The following is a 12,500-nucleotide window of genomic DNA, read 5'->3' on the forward strand; positions in this document are numbered from 1 at the left end:
TATCAACGGCCACACTAATCAGCACTTCCAAACCAGCTTAACGATCGGATAGAAACATAAACGACATAAAATCAAGAAAATATAAAAGATATATAAGAAACAAGTCAATGAGAGCGGACGATGACAATAAGTTTAACAGCTCCCGTTCCGTGTTGTCAGTGGTTTCGTTCTAGCCACGAAAACATTTAATAACACTCTACAGAACTATACAGCTCATCTGCTGTTTCCTCGCATTCACTGCCATGCTTTGGAATTCTTTTTCATCTTTCGCTTTTCCAGGCCCTCAAAACATTCTTCCGGGTCGCAAATTCCTGAAATGCATGCTAGTATTGGCTGTTGATAAGCCAATCACAGGAAACCCCAGTCTCTCTCGAGAGTTCATATGGGTAGGATCCATGTTCCACCTCTCCAGAGGGAAACGTCTTTCAAAAGTATCACTCAGGAGAGGTGGGACATGCATCCTGCCTATGTGAACTCTCTAGAGAGACCGAGAGTTTCCAGCCATGTGATTGGCTTATCAACAGCCAATCAGGAGCGTCGTAAGGGACTGGCCTAGACATCAAATGCACTGTTGATGTGAATCTACTATAGTTGATATGAGACACCCCTCACAGTAATTTGAGTGTGGGAAACATAAGACGAATATTGTCAAGAAAATTCTATGGTTAGGTTTTGAGATATGGCCTCCCGCTTTCTTCATGGAAAGGTGCTATTCATTGGTTATATATCGGGAAAATGCTTCTGGCTCAAGACCCGGTTTTCCTATTTACTTCTCAGATATATTAACTGTTTTCTTCGGGCCTCAGCTAAAGAGGTATTGGCTTCAGCAATAAAAATATTACCAACACACAGGTCCACTAAAATGCGATAAATGTTTATTCAGCTCCTCCATAGTTATAGGGAGTTATTTTTTATATTTTATGACCAAATTTCTTAAATGAATTCATCATCAAACGTCAATAAATATAGAAAGTTAAAATGACATAACAAAGCCATACATTTCGCACAAAAATTGTAATGCCAACGAAACGGACCATGAAATATCCGCTATCAACCAACCAAACACAAAACAAAAGCGATCGGCCAAGCACAATTATAAAAGCACAAAAAAAAAAAAAAGAGCAAGAAACATATCCTACCATACGTGACAGTCCTCGCTTCCTCTTGTTATTTTTCTTATTTAAGAAAAAACATATTAATCTAAAATATCCAGCGAAGCTCAAGTGATGTGGAAACACGGAAAATCCTCTATAAGAAGAACAGGCTATTAAACTACCCCTAATCACTTTGTGAAATCACTGACTTATAAAGACCAGTATCCGGAACTCCTATCAGTGTCAATTACTTCGTGATGAATCTATTGGCTCCATCTCCGAGAACTTGGCACATTTCACCCCCAAACGCATCATAAAAAATCCTTCAACAGCTGTCGGCCACGCCCTGCTGCCAACACCCCTTAAGAATCAACCTCGTTAAAAGATATATATATAAAAAATGTTTTTTATGGCACTAATCAACGCGACGGACAACCTAAAACACGAGTCACACAAGCAGGTTAATGGTATCTTTTAGTATCTCCTACCCCCAAATGTTCCATCAAGATGCCCCATATTGGTGACAAGGTTTAAATGATTTATGATGAGGAAAGCGTGATATCACCTTAAGGTATATATACCCAACTTGAATTTTGTACCTATGTACACCATAACCTTTGGAAGCTTGAATTCTAAAGTCAATGACCCCTGGGGGCTTGTTCCTTATGAATAGGGTCCACCTTCTGAATATAATAATAATAATAATAATAATAATAATAATAATAGCTCCAGGACTCATGCAGAAGATTGTGATCCTAGAAACGGCGCACATAGTAAGAAAAGTGATGGACTCCTAAGGAGGCAGGATGCAACCCGGAACCCCACACTATAAATACCACCCAGTCGAATTGGAGGACTGTGATAGAGCAAAAAGAAAATAATAATAATAATAATAATAATAATAATAATAATAATAATAATAATAATAATAATAATAATAATAATTGCTAATTGGTTAAAATGTCCTTGATCTCTTTCTTTGCATTTTCAGCTGAAAACCATTTAGGACAGTCAACAGACTATAAACCCAAAATGGAAACCAACCTGAAATGAGAAATGTAAGTTATAGGAAAAAGTGATGATATCAATAAATATGAAGGAATACAAAATAAAACCAATACACGTGAAACTGAAACGACCTCAGCAAAAATCAGGAATGAATTCGACTTCAAGAAGCCGAAAGACGCCTAAGACCGTCAAGACATCACTAAGCCGAAATACGCCTAAGAACGGTCAAGAGATGCCTGAACGTCAAGACACTACTAAGACGAAAGACGTCTAAGAACGTCAAGACACCACTAAGCCAAAAGATGCCTAAGAACGTCAAGCCGAAAGGATGCCTTAAGAAAACGTCAAGACACCACTAAAGCCAAAAAAGATTGCCTAAGAAAACGGTCAAGACATTCTAAGCCGAAATACGCCTAAGAACGGTCAAGAGACTGCTGAGCCAAAAGATGCCTAAGAACGTCAAGACACTACTAAGACGAAATACGCCTAAGAACGGTCAAGACACTTCTAAGCCGAAAGACGCCTAAGAACGTCAAGACACCACTAAGCCGAAATACGCCTAAGAACGGTCAAGAGACTACTAAGCCAAAAGATGCCTAAGAACGTCAAGACACTACTAAGCCAAAAGACGCCTAAGAACGTCAAGACACCACTAAGCCGAAATACGCCTAAGAACGGTCAAGACACTTCTAAGCCGAAAGACGCTTAAGAACGTCAAGAAACCACTAAGCCGAAATACGCCTAAGAACGTCAAGACACCACTAAGCCGAAATACGCCAAAGAACGGTCAAAAGACTACTAAGCCAAAGGATGCCTAAGAACGTCAAGACACTTCTAAGCCAAAAGACGCCTAAGAACGTCAAGACACTTCTAAGCCAAAAGACGCCTAAGAACGTCAAGACATCACTAAGCCGAAATACGCCTAAGAACGGTCAAGACACCACTAAGCCAAAAGACGCCTAAGAACGTCAAGAAACCACTAAGCCGAAATACGCCAAAGAACGGTCAAGAGACTACTAAGTCAAAAGACGCCTAAGAACGTCAAGAAACCACTAAGCCGAAATACGCCTAAGAACGGTCAAGACACCACTAAGACAAAAGACGCCTAAGAACGTCAAGACACCACTAAGCCGAAATACGCCTAAGAACGGTCAAGAGACTACTAAGTCAAAAGACGCCTAAGAACGTCAAGACACTACTCTACCTTAAAATGAAAAAAATTAATCAATTAAAAAATAAAGAACTGATTAAAGATTGAGTCACAGACACGCCTCTGGGTAAAAATATAGGTTAAAGGGTACTACGTCACTTTCAGCAAAGTCCCCTATATATAAATCACGAGCTGGTTGCGTCTTTCTGCTGGGAGCCGTTGCTTTTTGCATCTGCGGAGTCGAACGTGCCAGAAAATATTTGACGTACGAGCCAAACCAGATATTCTGACTTCGTTCATTATCTGGCAGGAAGTCTTGTCAAATCCCGCGAAATATTTAATGGGCAAAACTGATTTCTCTGGTACGCTGTCACGAATATCAAAGATTCAGCGGAAATCGATATCAAATGCTCTCTCTCTCTCTCTCTCTCTCTCTCTCTCTCTCTCTCTCTCTCTCTCTCTCTCTCTGTCTCTTTCCGTTTCAGGGAAGAAAGCAAAATGAAACGAAGGCATCAGTGTCCTGGAGATGAAAGCAAAGGGAGGTGAGATTTTTTAAGCTGAAAAAGGCATAAATAAGGCAAAAGGCGTTTCATGTGCCGATATATGTAATACATATTTCGCTTCCATACATCCGTTCATACGTGAATCATATAAATTTCTGACATCGTTCTATTTTTTCGATATATATAAATATAGTCTGAATGACCGAAGTAACTTTATCATTGGTTTCAAATATCTAATTCATTGTTCTATTTTCTTCTACGCAAGGAATGAGAGAGAGAGAGAATGGACACACAAAAGATCGTATTTTTTCGTTTCCTCCAAGTCATCAAATCTATAACGAAAATACCTTTCGCCCACTGTATAGTACTCTTAAAAGAGGCTACATAACTCTGATACTTTTACGTTTAAGGAAAGAAAACCTGGTTCCTTGTCGACTTCAGAGAATGGATTAGGCCTACTGCATTCCGTTCCCAAACCTTTACCTAATGGCGAAGACAGGCAAGTTATGATGGTGAGCTTGAAAAGAGAATGGATTAGGCCTACTGCATACCGTTTTCAAAGCTTTACCTAGTGGCGAAGATGGGTATGTTATGGTGGTGATATTGCAAAGAATATTTCTAAGTTATTTTCTCCATTTGCTCGTCTCAGCTTCTTCGCATCCTCGCAGTGTTCCTCTCGCTCTCAAAACTGTGTACCCAGATACTGTTTCCATTTTAGGTCAAAAGAATTCGCTTCACGCTCTTGTGTGGCTTCTCTAAAACCCTGCAGTTCACCAAGACTTCCTGCGGTGTGAGGTAACTGCAACTGTCACGTATACGTGTATTTTAACGCTAAAGGCGTTACTTCAATGAAACTGCAACCCTCGCCCTGCATAATTTACGGCAGAAGAATGCCTGCGATGGTCTGAGTGTTTATCTTCCTAAAAATTCTTTCAAATCAAACCCTTTTACCAGTCTCTACAGCTTCTCATCCTACAGTAGATTCGTATCAACCGTGCAATTGATGTCTAGGCCAGTCCCTTACGACGCTCCTGATTGGCTGTTGACAAACCAATCAAAGGGCTGGAAACTCTCAGTCTCTCTCGAGTGTTCACATGGGTAGGATCTATGTTCCACCTCAAAAGTATCCCTCGGGAGAGTTGGAACGTACATCCTACCCATGTGAACTCTCGAGAGTGTTTCCACCCCTGTGACTGGCTTATCAACAGCCAATCAGGAGCGTCGTTAGGAACTGGCATAGACATCTAATGCAAAGTTGATGCGAATCTACTATAGTCACTGACGGTACTATTCAACCTTGAGAAATAAAAATAGCGCGTAGATCATGCCAAACTTGTTGCAGTTACTCTTTCTTCCCAATAATAGATAACGAGAATGGTCTAAGTATATTGCTGTATGAGCAGCGGCCCATGGAACTCTCAGCCGGCCGTGGTGTCCTGTGTTATTGCGTTGCCAGACTCACGATTATGGCTAACTTTACATTATATTACAAATAAATAATGTGTAAATGATTCTTTAAGAGATTCCACTTAATAAGCGTTGAAAACGTTCAACCATTTAGTGACGGTAAGGAACCCTTTATAATTGTAAAACACGAAACCGAATAGTGTTAGCAGTTAAATACCCATAATATCATATCTTAGTATATTATTGTATGATTAGGAATGAAATTCAAACTACAAGGAAAAAAATCAAACTGTAGATAAAACTAGCAAGATTGAAATAGCTGTAACTATTGCAATTTATAATGTTATTGAATTTAATGAGTACATGGTGTAAAAGTAAAGTAATTGAAGATATTTGATATTGTTTCCATTCATAGAATTGTAATTTGATGATAAGACATGTGATTACATTATAACTGACATGAACCATGTAGTTACGAGTGGCGTAATTACTATTCCATCACTCTGGTGAATCCAGGAGCTAGGCTTCATCAGGGGGTGGGGGGGGGGGGGGGGGGGGCTTCAAAGAAATTAGCATAAAACAGGATATAAAATCTGGAATTAGTAAAATATATTCTCAAACATATTTATACCCTGATATATGAAGAAAAATAATATTTTTTTTTTATTTATATAGCCTATATGTTCTATAAAGTTGATTTATAAAACTGAGTAGGTTACGTATTTACCTATATTTTGTGTGTAATTTCTATGTTTTATAAAGTTTATCTATAAAACTTAATATGTATATATCATTGTTGTTTTGGTTGTTAATTGTGTTATATACATAGCTAATATATACTTTTGTTGAATGATGATGAATATAAATCGATGAGGTGTTGCATAAGATTGGTTTATTTTCTTAAAGTACCCCTGGGCCATAAAATGAATTCCGTTTTCTATAAGATGCCGATTTTAGTATGCAGAGCTATTGGCAACGCTGCTAGAGAGTTGGAATTTAGTACAGTGGTTTTTAAGATGTGAGGGCGGACAGACAGACAAAGGCATCTCAATAGTTTTCTTTGACAGAAAACTAACAAGTAAATGGTTTGGTCGGTAAGACATGAAGCTGATACCTTGTTATCTTAGTAGACCTGGTACCGAGGACAACCGCCCCCCCCCCCCCCCCCCACTCTCTCTCTCTCTCTCTGTGATTTCCGCTTGCACCACACGTTACATATCTGTGAAGGTTCTTGGCTCATGAACACCGCATACAGATTTTTTCCTTGACTCACGCGAACGTTCCACGACAAAACGTGATTCATATCCTCTTCCTCCTTGTCTACAATCACTCTTTTTTTCGCCCTTATCAATACCTCTGTCGTATGCTTTACTTCCTCAATACTTAAAATCTTAGAGAGAGAGAGAGAGAGAGAGAGAGAGAGAGAGAGAGAGAGAGAGACAGAGAGAGAGAGAGAGAGAGAGAGAGAGAGAGAGAGAGAGAGAGAGAGGAAATATAATTTGAGAAATTAATGCAGTCCATTAAAACTTCGAGTAATTAGTCCCAAGTAAAATCAAGAGAGAGAGCACGGAATAGCAACAAACTGGCAAGAATCCCTTACACGTACTATGTCCACTATTCTTGGTGGGAATATAACAAACAAAATGCTCTACATCTGTAATTTATATAACGAATGGTTCCATCGAGGGTTACTCCTCATGGCGGTCACACGTTTTGCCAATTTACACCCTCTCATCACCAAAAACACAAAAGACCTCTCTGATTAAGACTAGTGAAGAACAAACTTTTCCTTGTTTGTGTTATTTGCAATTAGCTTTTACAGCCGATATCAAGGCAACATCACAGTCGGCTTTTGAAAACACACAAGAATCCTAATTTCAAGTTCGGGCGAAATCCAAGATTTATAAATAAAAATATGGCCCACGACAGGACGCTTACCAATGCAATGGCTTGCTCAAAAGAACGACTCCGTTCCGGAGCAAGTCGAACTTCAAGTTCCACAATAGGATGTCGAGACAAAGACGTGACGAAGCACCAGGGAGGAAGAAAGTGCTATTATAAAACAAGTTTTAGAACTGTATGGGAAGTGAGCATGGCCTTGGGTAGTTTGGTTGGTGACGTCTCTCTCTCTCTCTCTCTCTCTCTCTCTCTCTCTCTCTCTCTCTCTCTCTCTCTCCGAAAATGGATACTGTATGCTAATGATTCTGGAGAATGTCTTCACATGATTAGACGATTTGAATTCGATGTTTATTCAACTCTTGACTGAGAAACGGCATTAATATTCTTGGGACAACTATGAATATTAGGCCTACGGAACACTGCTTTCATATGATATTCCGATAAATTAGCTTGTTAGCATATGCAAAAAACTCAGAGAGAGAGAGAGAGAGAGAGAGAGAGAGAGAGAGAGAGAGAGAGAGAGAGAGAGGAAGCCAGTTGCCTAGTTCAAATAAGCATGAAAGAATGCTATACTACTAGACCCACCAAACTAGCAACACCATAATACAAACTCCTCTGCGAGAGAAAACCTAGTCCTATAAACTTAAAACATGTGACGGAGCTCACAGTTCAGATGAAAAAGCACCTGAAAAGATAAAGGCTTCCGGTGTGAATCAGACAGAGAGTATAAAATACGCCCAAACAAATACAAAACAGGATACAGCATTATCATAGGAAGTCCTCAGTTGAGAACATTAACTGAAACTGCATTGCGCTGGACACTTTCATCCGACCATCTCTCCGAGTGGAAATGCCTAACGGTAAGTGTGTGCCCACTTCATTCTTCATTAGGGGATCATTCCCACGAGTGTGGGTTCCATCATTCTTCTGTGTCAATAGAATATGTTATCTCGCGTTAGGAACTCTTAAATTAGCCTACTTCCTTATAAATACAAAATTATGGCTCTAATATGTATTACCGCAAAAGCAATAAAAGAAATATCAATAAAGCATAAATTATCGGAGAGGCATTTCATGTGGTTTATTTCACTTTTTGCCCGGATGTTATTTAAAGAAATGTTCGTTTCCGGCAAACTTCAAGTCATTTTGAACTTTCATCATCATTATTTTGCTTCTTTGAACATATATATATATATATATATATATATATATATATATATATATATATATAACTATGTGCAACAACTCAGCTTCAAAATATCAGAATAAGACCACTAAAGAAACCTACCGCTAATAAAGATCTCAATAATTTATTATGGAATTTTTGTTCTATTAACTTCTCGCCCTACTGCGCAACAGTTGGCATAATGGCAATAAACAACATTGCAAAGCCAATTCACCGCAGTTTGTGTGGTGCAATATAAACGAATGCATTTATCCTGCTTTATTTTTGACGAGTATATAATTACGGCATTTTCACCTCACTTCAAACCGTCATTTTTGACCTTATGTTTATAACGTTTTGCTTTTTCTAAAACTCTGCATCAAAGAACAATTTCCCAGGTTGAAAATTACACCAAACTATATACGATTACACATCACTCGAGCATCAATGGTGAAGGTGATTTCAAATGTAAAAATACATACACAAATAACACAAAGAAGAGAAAGGTTGAACGTTATTCTCACAGTTCCAACTGTCCTCTTGATAGGAATGTTAGAAACTACAACACTATTTAGTACCATAGCAATGTTTGTACGTCTGGCAGCGACATCTTGCACTAACTTACAGACACCGTCTCGAACTTAGTACTATACTAAAGCGTTAAATACTTATCAGAAGAGGTAATTAATGATCTCATAAACGACCTTGAATTCCACTCTTAACCAACCCTTATAAGACAGACAATTTTCTATTGAGTGGCAATGAACAAATTAAAAAGAAAAAGAAAAAAAAAGTTGAAAAGAACCCCGGTCGAAACATTCTCTGCGTAAATTGTGGTAGAACCTGTTTGATGTCTACCGAAGAGGTGTATGCATTTCTATTTATATCAGTTTCAAAGATATAGTATTTTCTGTAGCTACACCTCCAACCCAACGCATACGTTTATATGAAGAAAACTAATGCACCAAGCAGAACAAAGACGAACACTACAACGGTATCAAACAACACGACGCGACGCCGCGTAAGTGGACATCCCCAAACTGTGGAAAACCCCTGTTCGGCAACCTTCCTTTCCTATTGCCTATTCTCTGAACGTTCATCTTACTCCTTTTTCTATCTGGTAACCCAGAGAGACAAGGTCATCCCCGCTTGGGCGTCACTGTAAATTTTCCTAGGTTATCCCTTTGTTTCTATATAACACTGTACTATCAAATCCTGGAGCACTATCATACGTTCATACCATTCCTCGAACTGTTGATTCTTCCTATGCACTACTGATGTGAAACACTACGCAGTTCTTGTGCTCATTATTCTAATCAGTCATTCTCAAATTACTGATGCCTTCCTCTTACTCATTCTAACATATAAAATAAAGAATTAAGGCGGGTGGCTATTCCAGTCATGTTCTCAATCACGTTTTACAAACTGATCTGATTCTAGGTGCGAATATTCATCTGCAACTATTGAATGAGATGCAATGGATACTTTTGAGAACATTTCAACGATGAACTCTTTAAATAAATATTAAGTAACTCCTTAGGATTCATTGTTGTGACGACAATTGACGGTAATTTTTTTTTTTTGTATCATTACAAATATTCTCTCATGTCAGGTAGATATTTACCTATAATTTCGCAAGAAAAAGAGCCTCTCACCAATGGACGGATGCTGAAAACCTAAAAATTAATCAGACCGCCGAAGGGTCGAAACGAAGTCAATTAAAATGACAAACCATTGATAACATTCTAGATACTGGGCACAATTTTCAGTGTCGAAAATGATGACAATAATTGCAGGTCCACTATAATATCGCATGTGAAGTATAAGGTCTTTAATAATAAGAGCTTTCGAACCTTGTATTAAGGTTCATCTTCAGTCAAGTGCTTGACTGAAGATGAACCTAGTAAAGGTTCGAAAGCTCTTATTATTAAAGACTTTATACTTCACATGCGATATTATTGTGGACCTGCAATCATTCTAGATACTCATGTACTTTGTAAAAATGAAACGGGTACTCTCAAATGATCCACAACCGTTTGCAAAATTTTACCGGTATTCACGTAATTCCAAGCGTTTAGAAATCGTTACAGATACTCAAGTGACCTACAACAGTTTAATAATTAGTCACCAGAATGATGTACCAAGGTCTGGTAAACGTTATTGGTAATACAAGTATCTGCAAACGTTTAGAAAATATCATGGGTACTCACACAGCGCCCAAAGTATTCCACGTTCTAAGTGCGTGAGAGAGTTTGAGCGGCACAAAGAAATATGCGTATATATGTATAAAACTCGCCGCAATTTTAATTTATTTTAAACCTACGCAGACTACTTTCATAAGTGACGATGCAGAAAATAACCAACGGAAAGAAACAGTCGCTCTCCATCAATACAGCCCACTAACAACAAGACTTTGCATAAACGTTTGGGATTAGTCACAGACGTATGCAATAACAAGCTGTTCCATGAGTCAGCATCAATGTAATACCGCTCAAAGGTTGAAAGGACATCTCCTAAAGGGACACCTTAACTTACTAACCTGGGAATTTCTTTGTTATTTCGATTAGCCTTGCTTCCATTAGTCTTGATATTATTTTTCCCTGGTTTTCCAGGGTAGAGGGATGGATGAAAATTGTTTGTATGGTTTTTTTTTACGTTGCATGGAACCAGTGGTTCTTCAGCAACGGGACCAACGGCTTTACGCGACTTCCGAACCACGTCGAGAGTGAACTTCTGTCACCATAAATACACATCTCTGACTCCTCAGTGGAATGGCCGAGAATCGAACTCGCGGCCACCGAGGTGGCAGGCAAAGACTATACCAACCACGCCACTGAGGCGCTTTGGATGGAAAGTTTCTCGTTGGACGAGTGGTTTGTGTGCTCGCCTACCGATTCGGTAGTCCCGAGTTCGATTCCCGTACGTGGAATCAGAGGAATTTTTTTCTGGTGATCAGAAATTCATTTCTCGAAATAATGAGGTTCGGATCCCACAATAAGCTGCAGGTCCCGTTGCTAGGTAACCAATCGGTTCCTAGCCACGTAAAAATATCTACTAATCATTCGGGTCAGCCATAGGAGATCTGTTAATCAGCTCAGTGGTCTGGTTAAACTAAGATGTACTTAGTTTTTTTTTCAGGGTCGAAACCCTGGCAATGGGGGTTGCCAAAGAGTCCGTTTAAATAAAATCTACCATCAACAAAATCAATATATATGTAATATATATATATATATATATATATATATTATATATATATATATGTATTTAATCATTCGTTGCCCCAACCATTATAAATAATCAATGAGCGAACGAACCCTTATTAATGCGATTATTCAGCGGTTCCTATTAGCCAAGATATAATTATCGGAACACACACACATCACATTGCTTCTTTGTACCCGGATCCTGCCCGGAGCATTCACATTCCCTCTGGCCGAAGAGACCCGTCCAATTAAAAACAGATAACCTTATTTCCCATCGCTCATTTCCCCAATATTTGTCGTCCCTCCATTTGCAGATAGCCAGATGCCAAACTGGGACGGGATGTGACCCGCCAATTATGTTTATTTATTATTCCATGGCGGCAGCAGCAGCATCATCATCACGAATTGCAACTTCGGCCCTTCTTGCCCGGAAGCGCTAATTCATTCCCATGAGAAATCATCACTTCCAACGGAACAGACGATGTATTCAGTATCATACAATGACTCTCTCTCTCTCTCTCTCTCTCTCTCCTCTCTCTCTCTCTCTCTCTCTCAGGACAGGACAGAATATAAATAGGGATCAGAATTCAAGCACACAGCTTTCGGACTGCGACATACAAAACAAATGCTCTACATTAGTGTGGTCTCTTAAGAGACTCCACATTATGTTGTCTTTCAAAGAGATAATTTTGGAGAGAGAGAGAGAGAGAGAGAGAGAGAGAGAGAGAGAGAGAGAGAGAGAGAGAGAGAGAGAAATTAATGCAGTCTATTAAAACTTCGAGTAATCAGTCCCTAATAAAATCGAGAACTGAAAAGTGGGGATAGGAATTCTTGATCATTTGAGATACCACCGTAGTAGATTCACATCAACTATACATCTGATGTCTAGGCCAGTCCCTTACGATGCTCCTGATTGGCTGCTGATAAGCCAATCACAGGGCTGGAAATTCTCAAGTGTCTCTCTCGAGAGTTCACATAGGCTGGATGTATATGTTCCATCTCTTCTGGGGGATACTTTTGAAAGACATATCCCCTCAAAAAAGGTGGAACATACATCCTGGCTATGTGAAC

The 12,500-nt window shown here is 39.1% G+C and overlaps 1 protein-coding gene across 9 annotated transcripts in view; it reads right to left on the minus strand.

Moving 5' to 3' along the window:
* Positions 1-12,500, minus strand: part of LOC135224729 (protein retinal degeneration B-like) — a 189,553-nt gene that overhangs the window by 45,133 nt on the left and 131,920 nt on the right. Inside the window, exon 1 of one of the 9 annotated variants that reach the window (XM_064264040.1) lies at positions 8,709-8,792. The exons of 7 other annotated variants lie outside the window; for them this stretch is intronic. The gene's annotated coding sequence lies outside the window, so the exon portion shown is untranslated. Of the gene's footprint in view, positions 1-8,708; positions 8,793-12,500 lie in introns of those variants that run through there. One more of the 9 variants, XM_064264037.1, reaches the window with a different exon arrangement.

Source organism: Macrobrachium nipponense, chromosome 12, assembly GCF_015104395.2.
Source record: "Macrobrachium nipponense isolate FS-2020 chromosome 12, ASM1510439v2, whole genome shotgun sequence".
NCBI classification, from domain to species: domain Eukaryota; kingdom Metazoa; phylum Arthropoda; class Malacostraca; order Decapoda; family Palaemonidae; genus Macrobrachium; species Macrobrachium nipponense.